This window comes from Halichoerus grypus, chromosome 8 (genome assembly GCF_964656455.1).
Source record: "Halichoerus grypus chromosome 8, mHalGry1.hap1.1, whole genome shotgun sequence".
Taxonomy (NCBI): domain Eukaryota; kingdom Metazoa; phylum Chordata; class Mammalia; order Carnivora; family Phocidae; genus Halichoerus; species Halichoerus grypus.
Window position 1 is genome coordinate 22,884,461 of NC_135719.1, and position 12,437 is coordinate 22,896,897.

Below are 12,437 nucleotides of genomic sequence, written 5' to 3' on the forward strand. Positions count from 1 at the left end.
TCAACAAAGCTGATTTAAATTGGCTACATAGGTGTTGGGGTAGTGAGAGACAAAACAAGAAAAGGAAGCAAGGAAGGGAAGGAGGGAGGGAGGAGTGAAAATAAAAATGAAACCAAAATCACTGCCAATAATTCTATTCTGGCAAGCAAACCTTTATTAACCTACCTTACAGCAATATTATGATGATAAAATAATATAACACAGGTAAAATGGTATATAAAAGTAACATAGCAGTATTATTAAATTAATATGTCTCTTTGAATTCTCATCATCAGTATATTTTACTTCTACGTAAGACAGAATCATGCTTTATTAGAGTTCACCTAGATTTATTTGGTGGTCAGAAAATTATATTAATACTTTTTTTGGTACACAATGTCTGGTCCATTGCCCTTGGGATGCAGGGGGCCTCCTGACCTTGCTGAGGGATCCGGGACAGAGAGCTTAACGAATCCCTGAGCTTATCCACCTGACTCAAGAAAATTCAGAAACTTTTTAAATCACCTTTCCTGTGGGTGAAGGGGTAGGGCTTCCAAGGCAGTGCCATCATCTTATCACTGCAACTCAATCCTGTAGTGTTTTAAGGTTCACAAAACCTCTGGTCATACACATTACCTATATTTCTGTACCCATAGTTCAGATGAGCTCTAATAGCTTTCTTTTCTTTTCTTTTTTTTTTTTTTTAAGATTTTATTTATTTGACAGAGAGAGACAGCGAGAGCAGGAACACAAGCAGGGGGAGTGGGAGAGGGAGAAGCAGGCCTCCCGCCGAGCAGGGAGCCCGATGCGGGCTCGATCCCGGGACCCCAGGATCATGACCTGAGCCGAAGGCAGATGCTTAACGACTGAGCCACCCAGGCGCCCAGCTTTCTTTTCAAGATCTAATTTTATCCACGACTGTAGAAGAAGAAGGATGAAGAGGATCATGCTAAACATGAACTCTTCTTACTTAATAGGATATATTTACATAAACGTGCACCCATGTATAAAAGGACATGGATTAAAAAGTTACTTTTAATTCCCAAAACATTCTACTGAACAATACAGAACTATATCACCGCCAAGGAGTCTGTCTTCTTTTTGTTTGTTTGTTTCTGTAATGCTTTTCTGCACGGAAATCGCTATTCCACCCTAACCCACGTGAATCTATTAATATCCATGAACTTGGTGAAAGGTCGTCACTTGCTTTTATGCCATGCAGTGGGCAAGGTCATCATCACTTAGGAGTCCCAATGAGCCCACAGTTTCCTTATCAAGATGGTGGCTGGCAGAGATGTTCCTCAGAGAAGCATTCTAAGATTATCTCACCTTTCTCCGGATTTTTGTCCCTTTCACTCCATTTCCCAATGTTGTTGAAGGGAAACTGTATCTATATTTGAAGGAAGAGATGGAAAGTGATCCGAACAAGAACTGGGTGGGAACTGCTATACAGTAGTTCATCCAATTCTGTAAGCCTTTCCTTGGTTCCATTTTTCCATTAAAGGGAATAATTTTAAAAAATAATAAGGTATATTCAGAGACAGGGAGTTATCCACAAAATACTTATCATGTCATTTACTTTTCCAAATGCATAATTTTCTGATGTATATGAACTTCATTTTCTACATCTTGTTTATAAATAATTCTCTATTAGCTCTGCCTTCCCCATTCTTTTAGGACAATTCTTCTACAAGCCTTCCATCTTGGAGTTAACCCTTTATGGTTTGTTCAGAATTACAATCTTTTCCATGGAAAGTACCCATCAGTAGGGCTGTTGCAACTTCAGCCTACAGGAGTTCTGATTCCTTTCTTATTTTAGCTTATCTGATGTGGGCCCTTCTTGATTCTCACCTGATGGAATAACTCAGATATGTCTTAACAAATACAACAATAGGGCTTGCTTTGCTCAAGAAAAAAACAGAAATCTACAAAGGACTGTACTCTTTCTTTTAACCCTTGTAATTAAAGGGAAAAGTCAGTCTACTATTTCTTGAACACACCAGACTCAAATCTTGCTTCAAAGATTTTAGACTTGGTGTCCTTGGGACCTAACCCTTTTTATACTTATTATCTCAATCACCACTAACCAATGTCTCCCCATACCTCTTACCTTCGAAGCACTTATCCTCTTCCAATATATGCATAATTAATTAATTAATTAATTAATTGTGTTTATTGTCCCTCCAATGGATTATATGAGCCACCATCACACTCTTTTTTTGTAAGTTTTATTTTATGCTGCATCCCCGTTACCTAGAACAGCACTGGAGTCAACACAGCAAATGTTGACACATGAACAAGGAACGTGAAGTGATGCACAGTTGGTACTTTCTCTTTACCTGGCATTCCTCTGCAGCTCTATCCTTACCATCTCATCTGGTCTCCCTCATACGTCTCTCAGGTAGCACAGAAAGGATTAGACATTCTTAATCTGTCCCAGATCCTGCAGAGAGATGTCGGTAGCTTTCTAGCACTGCCTCCATTAAAACCAATGGCACTGGGGTGCCTGGGTGGTTTAGTTGGTTGAGTCTCCAACTCTTGATTTTGGTGCAGATCATGATCTCAGGGTCGTGAGATCGAGCCCTATGTCAGGCTGCACGCTCAGTGGGGAGTCTGCTTGAGATTCTTTCTCTCCCTCTTCCCCTGCCCCCTTCACCCCACTCTCTCTTTCAAATAAATTAAAAAATCTTAAAAAAAAAAACCAACAATGCCACCTTGCAAAAAGGCCTATTGAATGCCTATTTTATACAAAGGCTGTGGAGCTTTGTGGAGGAAAAACAGGTATATACATGTGAGCATAGTCTCCTCTTTTAAGAGCTCCTCTTTTAGCTCTCATTAAATCTGATAAAGTGGAGATGGAATGTAAAGGTAAAACAGCTACTGAACACATTTGGCGTGAAGTTCTAATTCATTATCCATCCAATACTGATTTACCTTAATGTCATGGATTAAAAGCATTGTTAATAGATAGTTTTTTTTTTTTTTTAACTTTCCTGTCCTTTTTCGTCTTTTATTTTAAAAATTTCCCTTTCTTCCTTCCTTCCCTCCTTCCTTCCTTCCTTCCCTCCAATTAAGTAGGCTCCACACCCAACATGGGGCTTGAACTCATGACCCTGAGATCAAGAGTCACATGCTCTACTGACTGAACCAGCCAGATGCCCCTAAAAATTTATTTCTTGACTGTGGTATTTTCTGAAGATATTTCCTACCTTCTCAAACTGTGCATTTCCTCCCATTAGACCTTTCCTGTATGTCAACTCCTAGAATTCATGGCACAGAATTAGAGACATCAGTTAAAACAACACACTTTTTGGTATTTTGCTAGTTCAAATCACAGTATTGCACCCACGACATATCACTATGGAAGGTGATGATAATTTTTTTGCATTTTATGTTTTTAAAATATGTTACGAGATTTTTTCAAGTCGTCATGGCGGGGTATTGGGAAAAGTTTTCAATTAGCAATAATCGCGCCTGGGATAAACCTCATTGGCTACGATACTGCCACTGCGCAAAGCTGTTACGAGATTTTTTAAGCATAGGCATGGATTCACTGTTCTCTCTTAAGCATTATGGTTATTTCTGTATTAAATTCAATATATTTCAGTTCTTACCTTGCTTTTTTGAATTGTGTATGTCCCATTTACATTTGCAGTATAGAACTATAATAGAGTTCAGCCAAATAAAGACTTATATTCGCATTACTTTCAGGTATTCTTAGTTGAAAGCGTGCATGGTTTTCTAAACTATTTATTTTCCTACCTCAGCTAGTTTCCTGTTTTGACCAAATACAGTATGTTATGTGGCCAGTCATTGAAATTGCATGACCTTTTCCTTTGGAAAACTGTCTAAGAAAATCCGTACATATATATTTTGGGCAAGTTATTAAACCTGACAGTAAAAAAGAAAAACAAAAAACATTATTTCTAAGCAAATACCTTAGCCCACTACCGTCTATATGTCACTCCAAGACACACCTATTTATAAGACTTTCTATTTTCTATGCTTCAAATTACTCTGAAATTATAGTCTACACAACTGATTATCAGATGGAAACACTGAAACAGAGATAAAATATCTTTCAAACTCTTCCAAACCTGATGAACCAAGAGTTTTTTTTCCTCTGCTCTTAAATCTGTCATTTCTCTCAGATTAAACAGCTAAATTGAGCGACCTGTGAAGAAAGCAATGTGATTTATTTCCAGTAAAGTTAATTCCCATTCTGATAACCTCAACCTAAAAGCAGAAGCCTCTTAAGGCACTTTCTTTGGCTAAACAATTTCTGAATGACTATTTTCAGAACAGCTCCTCACCTCTGAACATTGGGGATCAGCAGTGAATGTTTAGGGTCCACTTGGAAGTTGTGCTTTTAGTTGCTGTTAAATTTCAATTAGACAGACAACATGCTTTTCTACCATACCTCTTCTATCACTGGTGTGCTAGCTGCCTAATAGATGATTTCCATACTCCAACCATTGTGAAGTACAGGAAAATATTGATGGATGGAGGAAGTTAAAAATGTAGGTTCTCCAAACCATGAATAAAAGGGTTAAAATACCTTTAAAAAACACCGTATTTGCAGGCATTGGTGGGAAGACACATCCAAATTCAGAAAGAGGTTTGAATAAGGTAATTTTTTATTTATAAAAAAATGTTTTAGGGGTAATTTAATAAATCTATTAAATCTGAGTTATCGGAACATTTTTAACTCATTTTTAATTTAACCAAAGAACTGTACTTGAATTATTAAATGATTTCTGTGTTTGCATAAACTAGCTGATTGTCATTTGGATTTGCTTTTTCTGATTATTAATGATATGTTACATTATTATTTTGCAGCATATAGAATGATTTAGAGATATTTAAATTGAAATACTGACATCATCGTTTTTTTTAAAGATTTTATTTATTTATTTATGTATTTATTTATTTGAGAAAGAAGGTGCAATAGAGAGAGAGAGCAAGCACAAGGGAGAGGGAGAAGCAGGCTTCCTGCTGAGCAGGGTGGCTAATATGGGGCCCATCCCAGGACCCTGGGATCATGACCTGAGCCAAAGGCAGACACTTAACTGACTGAGCCACCCAGGCGCCCCCTCACAGCATAGTTTTGTATTATCAACAATACACCTGTGTGTGCATCTACATATGTGCTCATAATTCATATAATTAGAATTATAATACCCTTACAGAAAGAGAAGGACATAAAGGAGGGTTTATGGTAAAGAAAGTACTTCACTGAAACAAGATTTAGTCACGTACACTTGGGAGAGTGAACTTTAGTCCCCTGATTTCAACCCTGCTGTTACTGACTTTTCTCTTATTATATCAATATTAAAACAAAAGTACTATTTATCTTCAGATTTCAGGATACACAAAAGGGCATTGTTGGGACTTTTCGCAAATACCATCTTATAATCCTCAAAACTGTGCTGTTAGAAGGGCATCATTTATCTTCATTTCACAGTATTTAAGGAAATAACATAAAACATTTCTAGAAGTTTCATGCACATAGATTTTCAATTCAATATTGGAAACAATTCCAATGTCCAACAATAAAGGAATCTTTAATCAATTATAAGGGAACTTATGCAGTTATAAAAATGATGTTTGCAGAGAGTTTTCAACATGAAGATATATTATTGTTTCATTAATAAAGAAATATCCCAAAATATATATTGACAATTGTCTCAGTTATGCCAGAATATATGTCAGAAAATAACTGGATCACACTTAACTGTTATTTGTGGTCACTTCTAGATAGTTTCTGATATGTTTAAGCCTTTTTTCTGTTTTCTAAACTTTTCCCATAATTATCCTTTATTGTTAAATAAAATTTGTAAAAATAGGATTTTTGTTGTCTTTCCCATAAAGAACTGCTGAGTTTCCAAAGATTTTATACTATACAGATACTTAGGGACAGTGATGAGTGATAGGACAGGGACAGCGCTCTGTGGTTATTCTTAGATCCCTATGACAACATCAGCCTATTCCATGATGTTTTCTAGCTGGCACTTCATCAGCATATTGATTTTAAAGTTTTATCGACTCTTCTAAGACACTGCTAGGCAAGCTGTAAGCTCTTTCTGTAAGTCACTGGTCCCTCTGCTCTTCACTCCTTGGCTTTGATCGAGCTATTGAAAATTTCTTATGTGAAGCCTGGTCCCACTGGTGAGATTTCTAGCCTCTGAAGAATTCAAAAGTCCAGCTACGTGCAGTTTCTTAAACTTTTGCAAAGCCCCATTATTTCTGTGAAAATATAAATTCTACTTTCTTTTTTTTTTTTAAGATTTTTTTATTTGTTTATTTGCTAGAGAGAGAGAGAGAGAGTGACAGTACAAGCAGGGGGAGTGGCAGGCAGAGGGAGAAGCAGGCTCCCCGCCGAGCAAGGAGCCCGATGTGGGACTCGATCCCAGGACCCTGGGATCATGACCTGAGCCGAAGGCAGACACTTAACCAACTGAGCCACCCAGGCATCCCTAAATTCTACTTTCTGACACTGAGTCTTTCTCTTGACCCCATACCTTGACTCATGCTCCTCTTGTCTGCAAAGCTTTCTCCCTCTATTCACAAGCAGACCTTTCTTGGTGCTCCAAACATGCATCAGGCCCAGGGCTCACTGCTGAGGTTGCAAAGTTGTTGAAGCCAGTCTTCAAAGAGCTCACAGTCTCGTAGGAAAATGATTCAACACTGATATCACTAATATAGAATAAATGTTATAGAAAACAGAAGTTATTTATCTGTTTAAAGAAGTTGGATCAGGACCAACATAGGGGTGGGGAGGATTCATAATTAGCCTTGCAGAGAAAATAAGATTTTTGACATGTGGAAAAGAGGGAGAAAAGCATTCCAGTCCCAGAAAGCAATGTACAAAGTACAAGAGGTAAGGGAGTGTAGGGCATGCAAAAAGAAAAGAACTCCATCTGATATTCCAGAAAACATGGTACCTGTGAGGGAGCAGAAAAAGTAGTTTAGCCCTCAAAGTTGGAGAGCTTTGAATGACTGCTCAGGATCATATTTCTCAATCTCAGGGAAAATGGAGGGGTGCTGGTAATTTAGAGCATCACTTCAACAGGCAACATAAAAGTGTCCCCTTACATGACGAAATGCTCACCGTCACTAAGCATTAGGGAAATGAAAATCAAACACACAATGAGATATCACCTCATATTCATTAGGATGACTACTATAAAAAATAAACAAAAACCACAAAAAATAACAAGTGTTGATTAGGATGTGGAGAAATTGGAATCCTTGAGCACTTTCGGTAGGAAAGTAAAATGGTGCAGCCACTATGAAAAACAATACAGTAGTTTTTTAAAAAAAATAAAAATAGAATTACCATATATATATATACCAGCAATTTCACTTCTGGATATACATCCAAAAGAATTGAAAGCAGTGACTCAGACATTTATACATGCACGCTCATAGCTGCAGCAATAACACAGCCAACAGGTGGAAGCAATCCAAGTGTCCATGGATGGCTGCAGGGAAAATCAGAACGTAGTTTATACATATCATAGGATATTATTCAGGTTTAAAAAAGAAGGGAAATCGTGGTGGCAGGTGAGAGGGATGGGGTGGCTGGGTGATAGACATTGGGGAGGGTATGTGCTATGGTGAGTGCTGTGAATTGTGTAAGACTGTTGAATCACAGACCTGTACCTCTGAAACAAATAATATATTATATGTTAAAAAAAAAAAAAGAATATAGTAGGAAGAGAAAAATGAAGGGGGGGAAATCGGAGGGGGAGAAGAACCATGAGAAACTATGGACTCCGAGAAACAAACTGAGGGTTCTAGAGGGGAGGGAGTGGGGGATGGGTTAACCTGGTGATGGGTTTTAAAGAGGGCACGTATTGAATGGAGCACTGGGTGTTATACGCAAACAATGAATCATGGAACACTACATCAAAAACTAATGATGTAATGTATGGTGATTAACAACATAATAAAATTAAATTTAAAAAAAGGGAGGGAAATCGAACACATACTACAGCATGGATGAACCTTGAAGACATTATGCTAAGTGAAATAAGTTACAAAAAGACAAATCTTGTATGTATGATTCCACTTATATGAAGTACCTAGAGTTGTCAAATTCATAGAGACAGAAAGTGGAAGGGTGGTCGCCAGGGGTTGTGGGGGAAGAAGGGGGAGTTATTGTTTAATGGGGATAGAGTTTCAGTGTCACAAGATGAAAAGAGTTCTGGAGATGGATACCCGATGTAAAGGTACTCAACACCATTGAACTGTACATGTAAAAATGGTTAAGATGGGTAAATTTTATGTTATGTGTATTTTACCATGATTTAAAATATTTTTAAATGTCTCTGTATTTAAATAAACATGGTCACATTATGTGATAAAATGACAACTTGGTTTCAACTTAGAGCAAAAAACTTGAAAATATGAAGAAATTTGTACCAAACATCTCTCTGTGTGTCCCCAGAACCTCTAAAGACACTAATTTAATCCTGTCTACTAACAGGTTTTATTAGTTGGTACCTTTGAGAAATCCTAACTGGGGACTTGGGCTTTATTCCATGTCCATTTGGCACCAACGACAGATTTCTAAAAATAGTTTTAATATCTTTATTTTTATTTATGTTAGATACTGACAAATGGTTACTAACTATACTTTTCATTCTTTTTTTAGAAATTTTGTTTTATTATGTTAAGAACATGACATGAGTTCTACCCTCTTTTTTTTTTTTCTTTTAAGGATTTTATTTCTTTATTTGTCAGAGAGAGAGAGAGAGCACAAGCACGGGGAGCGGCAGGCAGAGGGAGAAGCAGGCTCCCCACTGAGCAAGGAGCCCAATGCCCGTCTCGACCCCAGGACCCTGGGATCATGACCTAAGCCGAAGGCAGACACTTAACAGACTGAGCCACCAAGGAGTCCTGAGTTCTACCCTCAAAATTTTCTAAATGTCCAATGCATTATTGTTGACTGTAGGTACCATGTTGTACATCAGATCTCTAGAGCTTATTCAGGAAACGCCATGATTGGATTTTTGTTCTAGGCTCCAATGGAAGGAGGAAGATATCATTGGAAACCCATCAGGAATGGGCCAAAGAACCAGACACTGGAACCTATCTCTTGTGCTTCAGGGACAGCAAAGAGGCCACAGTGGTGGATACGCAGAGTGAATGAGAAGGGTAGAAAATCAAGTTGAAGAGGCAGTCAGAAGCCAGGAAATAGAAGGGGTGGAAAGCCATTTTGGGGGATTCTAGATTTTATTATAAGCACAATAGAAGGCATATAAAAAGGGAAGAAGGGGAGAGGAGAAACTCACTTTAAACAATGTTGAGCTTCAGCCTTGCTGTCTCCACTTTCCGGTTCTCTGTGCTTCATCACAATTCCTGTTGATTTGACTCCCTAAATATCTCTCATATTTGGGTATTCCCAGCAACTATCATCTCTTGCCAGGGACATTGTAATAGCCTAGTTGTGATAACATTTTCATTCACTTTCACCCGGCAATAAAAAGTCATCTACGGTTAGAATTTGTCAGTGGTTCCTCACTGTTGTTAAACTGAAGCTCGCATTCTAACTGGGGCCCAAAACTCTGCCTGCTGTGGCCCTTGTCTGTCTCTTCAGCTTTGTCTGTCTTCTCTTTCTGTGAGTCAGCCACACTGACCTTATTTCTAACTTTTAAAGGAGAAAGATTCCTTCTTGTATCAAGGCTTTTGTCCCTTGACTTCTTCCTTCAGCGTTGTTTCATTGCATGTTTTAAATCTCAGACTGAAGATCTTTTCCTCAGGAAAAATGTCCTGGGCCCTCCAGATGGAGCTAGACCCCTCTCCTATATACTCATAGCACCCAGCATTGCTTCTTCATGGAACCCACTGGATGTTACTAATCAGATAATGTGTGTACCATCTGTCTCCCCTGCCCCACTCTAAGTTCCCTGAGTGCAGAGACCATGCCCATCCTCACTGCTGCATTCCCACAGCCTCCCACAGGGCCTGGGACAGAGCAGGCACTTGACAAGTAATCACTCCACGTTTATGAATGAATAAATCACTCAGTGAATCTGCTGTTGAATTCTGACAGCACTCCTGATGCTAGCTAACACATGGTGGCAGGTGATTTCATATTCTTTTTCATTTGACCACATTTTTGATTTATCAAAGGAAAAAACTTCTTGCATCTTAGCATTATGGTATTAGGTATAAAGCTTGAGTTTGGCAGGACCTTGAAGGAATCAAGACACCTATTAGACTAGATGTAGATTCTGGTTAGTATTTATAACACAACGAATGAACGAGGACCAGTGAATTACCCTTTTAAAACTGACTTTGACATTTGACTCTTGCTCTTTGACCCTCAGTTTCAAAACATCCCTGTCCTTCAGACTTCCATGGACTATCTGACTGTTGATTCTCCATCTTCCCTCTTCCCACATTCTAAGTTTGGGTATTCCCCAAGGGTTTCTCCTCAGCTCTGTCTTTTCTCCACCCCTCAGGTTTTGGAACGCTAGCTCTAAATAGATGGGCGGTCCCCAAATTTGTATGTCAAGTCATAGTCTCTCTACAGAGACTGGAAATGTTTCTTCTTAAATGTCCTGCGAGATAGGAAGTTTACCATATCCAGCAGCTTCTCCTTACAGCTTACCATATCCCAAAATATAAAACATAGTAACACCAACTTAGGAGTCATCTTTGACTCATGTTGTCCTTTGTTTCTTCTTTCTCCAACTTCTCTCCCATCTGTCTCTCCTCTACCAGTTCCAGGTGCCCCTGAAAGAACAGTCCTTTCCATATGTCTTTGAGGCTCCTGAGATAGTCTCCCAACAGATTTGCCTACTTCCTGTATCTCCTCTCTCCAAACGATCTTTAAAAACGTTTGCAATTTTAAGTTTTTTAATGTGCACTTCTAATTCTAGAAGACTTGCATTGGAAATAGCAATGAGAATCATTGTTGGCATTATTGACTACTTACTAGTAGGCACGATTCGGAGAGATTTATATGATTTAAATCATTGAACCATCACAATTAAAAATGAGGAAACCAAGGCTCATCTAGCTTACTTGTCCAAGTCCATTGTCAAGGTCATAGAGTTTTAATTGACCGCACTTGGATTCAAGCCTAGGCATTCTGGTTCTAACATCATGCTCTAACCATTAGATGGCCTGATCCACAGTTCTGGGACATCCCTTAGAGTATTTGGGATTTCTTGGTGATCCACAGGTCAGACTGAAGAGAACCAATGTGACCTTTGTGATCCATTACAGAGCCATCTGAGGATTCCATGACAGCCCACCCGAGCTAGACACCTGAGCTAGAATAGCTCTCATAAATCACCTAACTTATTTATTATTTCATTTCATACTCCTTGATTCCTTGATTCATTTGTTTGATAAAGATTTATTGAACATCTCTGTGCACAGGAGCCTGAGGTACCTACTGGTGTGCAAAGATCAGTAAGACCCAATCACTGCTGTCTACACTAATCAGCGCACCAAACCAATAAGAGCTGTGGTAGCCATCTCCATACACTGTGGGACCACAAAAACGAATTGCCCCCTTCCTTCTGAGGGTTCTGGAAAGGCTCACAGAGGTAAATTGCCTTGCCAAGTCCTAGAAGTAGCAGAGGTCAAATCTAAGGTATGAGTACAAAATAATTGATTCATATGACATTTAAGTAATAAAATTAATTATCATAGCATTTTCATATTTCTATGTAGATTTCTCCTCACTTCTGTCTGAAATAGTGTGACCTGTGTGAACCCACAGACTAGGCTGCCAAAGACGCAGGTCTAAGTTTTGTCTCATTCATATTTATTTAACACCTATTTGTTTCACTAGGTATACGAAAATGCAAATGCCATGATCTCTAAACTCAAGATGGCCACAACTTAATGTCACTTTCTTTTAGAGGTAGCTCTTGGTGTCTCAGTTTCTTCTTCAGAAAACTAGAATAGGAATCACCCACCATGGGAATTTAAAAGTGGAATAAATCAGCAGTACTTTTTCTTTAAAATTATTGGAATGCTCTGACCCCCTAATCTTCTAATTTTTTTCAGTCCATTAGCCACTGCTTGGCTTCTTTTCCTTCCCAGCCCAGCTAGGACCCCATGATAGCTGTATCAATAACTCATTCACCAGCCCCTTTTATTTTTCAGCAACTGCGACCTTCAAACCAACTGCCAACTTTAGGTCGTGTTAAGTTCTGCCCTTACTGCACCCACGGCCATGTGCCTAAGCTTGGTGAACAACCACTCAGCCAGTCTCTCCACACTTCCACCAATTCTCAAACTTGTTTTGGATCAGTTACTACCCCTTCCCCATATTGATCAGTACAAACCTTTCTTAATACCATCAGGTCCCCAGACTTCACGGGGGACAATCATACCTCCTATGTCAACCGTCTTTAAACTCCTGTCCTGTCTACAAACACCCCTATAGCCACATCCACCTCTGGCTGCCTTTGTTCTGTCTCAGGGGCAGC

At 38.9% G+C, this 12,437-nt stretch overlaps 1 non-coding gene across 1 annotated transcript; it reads right to left on the reverse strand.

Annotated features, from left to right (window-relative positions):
• Positions 1-3,352: 3,352 nt before the first annotated feature.
• LOC118538502 (U4 spliceosomal RNA) lies at positions 3,353-3,498 on the reverse strand. The gene has a single exon (XR_004918646.2). It is a non-coding gene; the product is annotated as a U4 spliceosomal RNA (small nuclear RNA).
• Positions 3,499-12,437: the final 8,939 nt, after the last annotated feature.